Source organism: Myxine glutinosa, chromosome 3, assembly GCF_964187855.1.
Source record: "Myxine glutinosa chromosome 3, kmMyxGlut1.1, whole genome shotgun sequence".
In the NCBI taxonomy this organism is placed as follows: Eukaryota; Metazoa; Chordata; class Myxini; order Myxiniformes; family Myxinidae; genus Myxine; species Myxine glutinosa.
Genome location: NC_136263.1, coordinates 120,604,114 through 120,610,113, shown reverse-complemented (window position 1 = coordinate 120,610,113; position 6,000 = coordinate 120,604,114).

Genomic DNA, 6,000 nt, shown 5'->3' with positions numbered 1-6,000 from the left:
TAATCCGTTCCAGCCTCAAAAAAAAAACACCAATTTTTTTTGTTAGGTGCTTTTAAATAACAAAAATGTACTTTATAAATAACAAATAATGTATAAACAAGCACGACCTCGTATATACTGTACATAATACAAGAGAATGTAAAGAAATAAACTGGTTTTATTAAGCAGAGGAGAAGAGCATGCCAGGTGAGGTGTGCGTGTTGTCGACTTGGCGAGGCAGCGATCGTACTCCTTCTACGATATGTACGATTTTGAAGCAGAAGGAGTCCATAAAGGCTATAACGCCAGCCAAGGGCGTTACGATTATTTCAAAGCTCCGGACCTCTATCCATGAAGATATGGAGAAGTTGTTGTTTGTGTGGTTGAAGGAGAAGCAGCTCGCAGGAGATACCGTGACCGAGAGCATCATGTGTTTGAAAAGATTGAAACTCGGATATCGAGCACGGACCACGAGGTGTTTTTTCTTTTTTCTTAATCTCGGTTTCAGTGAACTTTTGCTCTGTGCTCACGTGTACTGTACCTGTACCTGTAATGGTACGTCAGAGGATGGCACCTGTTGTCATCATATTAAGTGCAAGATGTTCTGCATCGTAAGTTGGTACACCGTGGTCTTTCGGCGGTGTTTAAGCCGGCCGTCTTGGCTTCTGTCACCATTGGCATTGAGTCTTTCGATGTAGGTAGGTCGTTGTGTGCCGGTGCCTTGGCCGAATTCCTTCATTGCTGCATTGTTAGCTCACCTGGTTTTTTATACCACATCTTTGGTTATCGGACCAGCGAATGACGTCATCTCCAAAGTATGGCTTATTCTCACTTGTCTTGGACGATCTTCTACTTCTAGCCTTCCACCGTGCATTTGGTGTCCACTGTACTTACTGTACAGTGCCTGGTAAAATTGATGTAATGGGTTTTTGACCGTCAACGCCATGAACCGTCATGAACCGTCGTGAATCGTCAACGCCATGAACCGCTAACACTCAAAAGCCCATTTATCGCGCCTTATAAAGCAAAACGCAAACCGAAAGCCATGCCTCTCAAGCGAGGCGTGCTTCCGTGGTCACGTGATCCACAGGTGTAGCTCATTATACCCGCACGCGCGACACGCTTTGGCGGTCACGTGACCAGCCACTCTGGAGGCGGGGATCCCCGCCGATGACGTCACCGGCTGGAGCAAGGAGATTCCTCGCTCATGTATTTCGACGATTGCGTGTTTTATATCCAAGCAGAGATGCTTTCACGGCAAGATAACCGCGTGACCGGAACCGGAAGCCACAACCGGAAAATTCAAAAAAATAAATTTTTTGAGCTCGTACATCGGATCTCGACTCGTATCCCAAAGCAACAAACCGCCCGAGCGACGGCTCGTATCCCGAAAAACTCGTACGTTGGGGCACTCGTAAGCCGAGGTACCACTGTATATATATATATATATATATATATATATATATATATATATATGTATATATATATATATATATATATATATGTATATATATATATATATATGTACATGTATATATATATATGTATATATGTATATGTATATATATATATATATATGTATATATATATATATATATGTATATATATATATATATATATATATATATATATATATATATATATATATATATATATATATATATATATATATATATATATATGTATATATATATGTATATATATATATATATATATATATGTATATATATATGTATATATATATGTATATATATATGTATATATATATATATGTATATATATATATGTATATATATATATGTATATATATGTATATATATATGTATGTATATATATATATGTATGTATATGTATATATATGTATATATATGTATATATATATGTATGTATATATGTATATGTATATATATGTATATGTATATATATGTATATATATGTATATATATATGTATATATATATGTATATGTATATATATATGTGTATATATATGTATATATATATGTATATGTATATATATATGTATATGTATATATATATATATATGTATATATATGTATATATATATATATGTATATATATATATGTATATATATATATATATGTATATATATATATATGTATATATATATATATATATATGTATATACAGACTTGGCATTTAATATGGAATATATTTTTTTCTTGACTTGGGTTTACTTTCTGCACTCAGGATATCAATCTGGTGAGTTTATTTTACCCATCGGTGATGTCTTTGTTGAAAGAACCATGTCACTGATTGTCTTTCGCAGCAAGAAGTCAATAACAGGATTATATCACAGGTGGTGTGACAAAATGTAAGGACAGGTACATTTGACGATTGGCTTCACATTCGGGTATATAAGGGTTGTTGCGTTCTGTATTAGTGGAAAACAACTGCTGCACGTCTACAAAAGTTATTGCCGCTTCCTCTGGAGATGGTCCGTCAACTTGACAATGCTGTTTGTCATGGAGTGGTGGCTTTACGAAATTCTGGCATGAAACAGCGTGCTATTGCTCGGCAGTATGGCATCACTCAAGGTCAGGTGTCCAAGATCCTGAAACGAAATGCTCAGAGGGGTGTCCCTATTCCAATACCGAGGCCAAGACATCCATGCAGAACCACAAGGAGAGATGATCGCCAGCTGCACCGGTTAGTCTGCAATGGCCGTACCAAGTCAGCTAATCTGCTGAGGGCTGAGTGGCAGCAACTGACAAATGTGCCTGTATCCAGAAGGCTAGTCAACCAACGACTGGTTCAAGCAGGCTATCGTGCCAGGCATCCCCTGAGAAAGCCACGCCTGACCAGACAGCACAGCCAGCGCGGATTGCAGTGGGTCAGAGAGCACCGTCAATGACAGCCAGGGCACTGGATTCACGTGACCTTCATTGACGAGTCTAGATTTCTGGTCTATCGTCAAGATGGCCGCGCCCGAGTGCGCAGACAAGTGCATGAAGCCCACAACGAAGATTGTATAGTGCCAAGAGTCCAAGCTGGAGGTGGTGGGGTGACTGTTTGGGCTGCTTTTCATGCAGGGGGCAAAACTAACCTGGTTGTTCTGAATGGAAACCTGCACCAGTTCAAGTACAGGGTCATTCTGGAAGAAACATTGCTTCCATTTGCTCGTGCAGCCTTTCGAGGAAACTTTGTCTTCCAAGATGACAATGCACGGCCTCATCGTGCTCGCACGATCCAACACTTTCTTGCTGACCGTGGTGTAGAGCATATGGAGAGGCCTGCCATGTCCCCGGATATGAATCAGATAGAGAACTTGTGGGCAGAATTAACGCATCAAATCGACAACTTGGACCAGCAGGCTACCTCTGTGCGTGAATTGCAGCAGACTATTGTCACTGCATGGCAAGCGATTCCTGTCCAAACCTTGGCAAATCTCGTGAACAGGATGCCTCGACGTGTAGGTGCTCTCCTGAATGCTCGTGGGGGTTACACGAAGTACTGAACTGTAATTTTACTGTCCGTAATCCCAGTCATAATTTAGCTTTTGTTTTTGTTGAAATTTTTTTTGGCTAATGTGCAAAATAAAGAGATACTTCTGGAAAACGTACAGAAGTTTAACACAGTACTGTCCATGAATTGAGTTCAATATCAGTTTACATCACTTTCAAGGATCAATTTATTTGCTTCGAAATGTCAAATGTGGTTTTTGTTTCTTTTAAAGGTCACATTAACAAAATCTAGAATAATTTCAACACAATTCCAATGAACTTTTGGTTCTAAGTCATCTTGAAAAGTAAGTTCACCCCCACAAGAAAAATATTCCATATTAAATGCCAAGTCTGTATATATATATATGTATATATATATATATATATATATATATATATATATATATATATATATATATATATATATATATATATATATATATATATGTATATATATATATAATGTGTATATATATATATATATGTATATATATATATAATGTGTATATATATATATATATATATATATATATATATATATATATATATATATATATATATATATATATATATGTATATATATATATATATATATATATATATATATATATATATATATATATGTATATATATATATATATATATGTATATATATATATATGTATATATATATTGTTGCGGATATGAGATTGGCATCCATCCATATCCGCTTGTAAATATTCCCCTATTTCCTCCATACTTCCCCACTATCCCCAATCCCCCATTCCCTAGTCCCATTTTCTGTAAACAACACTCTGTAGACCCGACCTTCCCCTATTTCCCCCATTAAATGTCGCCATTTTCCATTTCCATGTCGATTAAATGTCGCCATATTTCCCCCATTAAGTGTTGCGGATATGGGATTTGGCCTCCATCCATATCCGCTTGTAAATACTCCCCTTTTTCCCCAATACTCCCCAACTATCCCCAATCCCCCATTCCCTAGTCCCATTGTCTGTAAACAACACTCTGTAGAACCGACCTTCCCCTTTTTCCCCCATTAAATGTCGTGCCCAGGTTCACCGCATCTCACGTAGACAACTATAGGACATCTTGCTAGTTATTCTTAGTCTATGTCAGTTAAGGACTCGTTTCCATTAATTCTGACTCTTCGTTGCACCAGAATGTGATTGTATGGCACCAGTAGTAAGTTTAGGACCTCCCAATACCTCCCCGCATCTCTTCCTCATGAAACAACAACACCAACAACAACAACAGCGGCGCGGGGAGTGCGCGTCCTCACTCCGGCTTGGTTAGCCGCCATTGACCATGTGCTCCGACGGGGTTACCACGCAGGGGCTCACTGTCAGCTCCTCGTCAAGGGCGGAGCCCGGTAACCCCCCGCACCCAATAAGAAGCGGCGGACCGATTCCATCTGGGGCGGAGCTAACGAGCCGAGGGCGTGTCACTCCCCGCTGGACCTGCGCAGGAAGACGGAGGTGACGTGAGATGCGCCCCAGCTATGAAGGAGAACGGACGCCACCTCCAGCGCGACGATACCTACCCGCATCTTTGGACCGGACCGGGTCGATTCTGCCCCTGAGCCAAGGTGCACCTTGAGCCATCGACTACCTGCCCCTCCTTGCCATCAATCCCTGTGTGAGTCAGCCTTGTCCCGTTTGTCTGTGGTCTGTCGGGAATAAGATAACACCGTGTATAAGTGCCCACCTTTCTGTGCTGTACCTCTTGTTCCGTGTAATCTAAACGTTCTGCATATCCCATATTATATCCTCCTCCGGAGGTCTTGAGAACTGTACCCCTGGCGTCGTGTCATTTAACCCAGCCGTTGTGTCCTTTCCTTCATTGATCTAGCGTAGCGCGATTCGGCCAACGTTCGAGTATAATCGGGTAACTTGTGCGAACACGGCGGCCATTCTGCTCGGCCCAGCATAACATCTTAATAAGTCATGTCCGTAACAATATGTATATATATATATATATATGTATATATATATATATGTATATATATATATATAATGTGTATATATATATATATGTGGGGAACACCTCTTCAGCGATCATAACAGAAGTTCACCAACAGTTTGAGATTGAGAATGACGAAACTTTATTAAAATACCACTTATACAGATCTGGAGGAGACTGAGACGTCTACAGCACGAACCAGCTTCATGCCACGTCTAGCCTTCCTGAAAATGCATTGATTCACAGTCCGTTTATATAGGGACACGTTTTATCAGAAAATCTCCGAGAGAACAAAGGAACTGGCGAGAGTTCTTCCCCCCGTTATCCCTAGTGGGCCTAGCCCCCACCGTCATCCGTTCTTTCATCTTGGGGGAGTGGAGCACGCACCGTTAGGATCCGGACCAGATGTGTTTTCAGGGCTCCGAGGTGACAGAAAATATAACTCACTGAAAGGGGATTGCATTCTTGGTTCCGATAAGACCATAAAGTAAATGAGGTTGTTCTGATGAGTTCCAGGTGTTAAAAGCACCTTCAGTTCACATTTCTCATTTAAACATAAATTCAAAGCATATTTATTGTAACACAAGCGTCGCTGT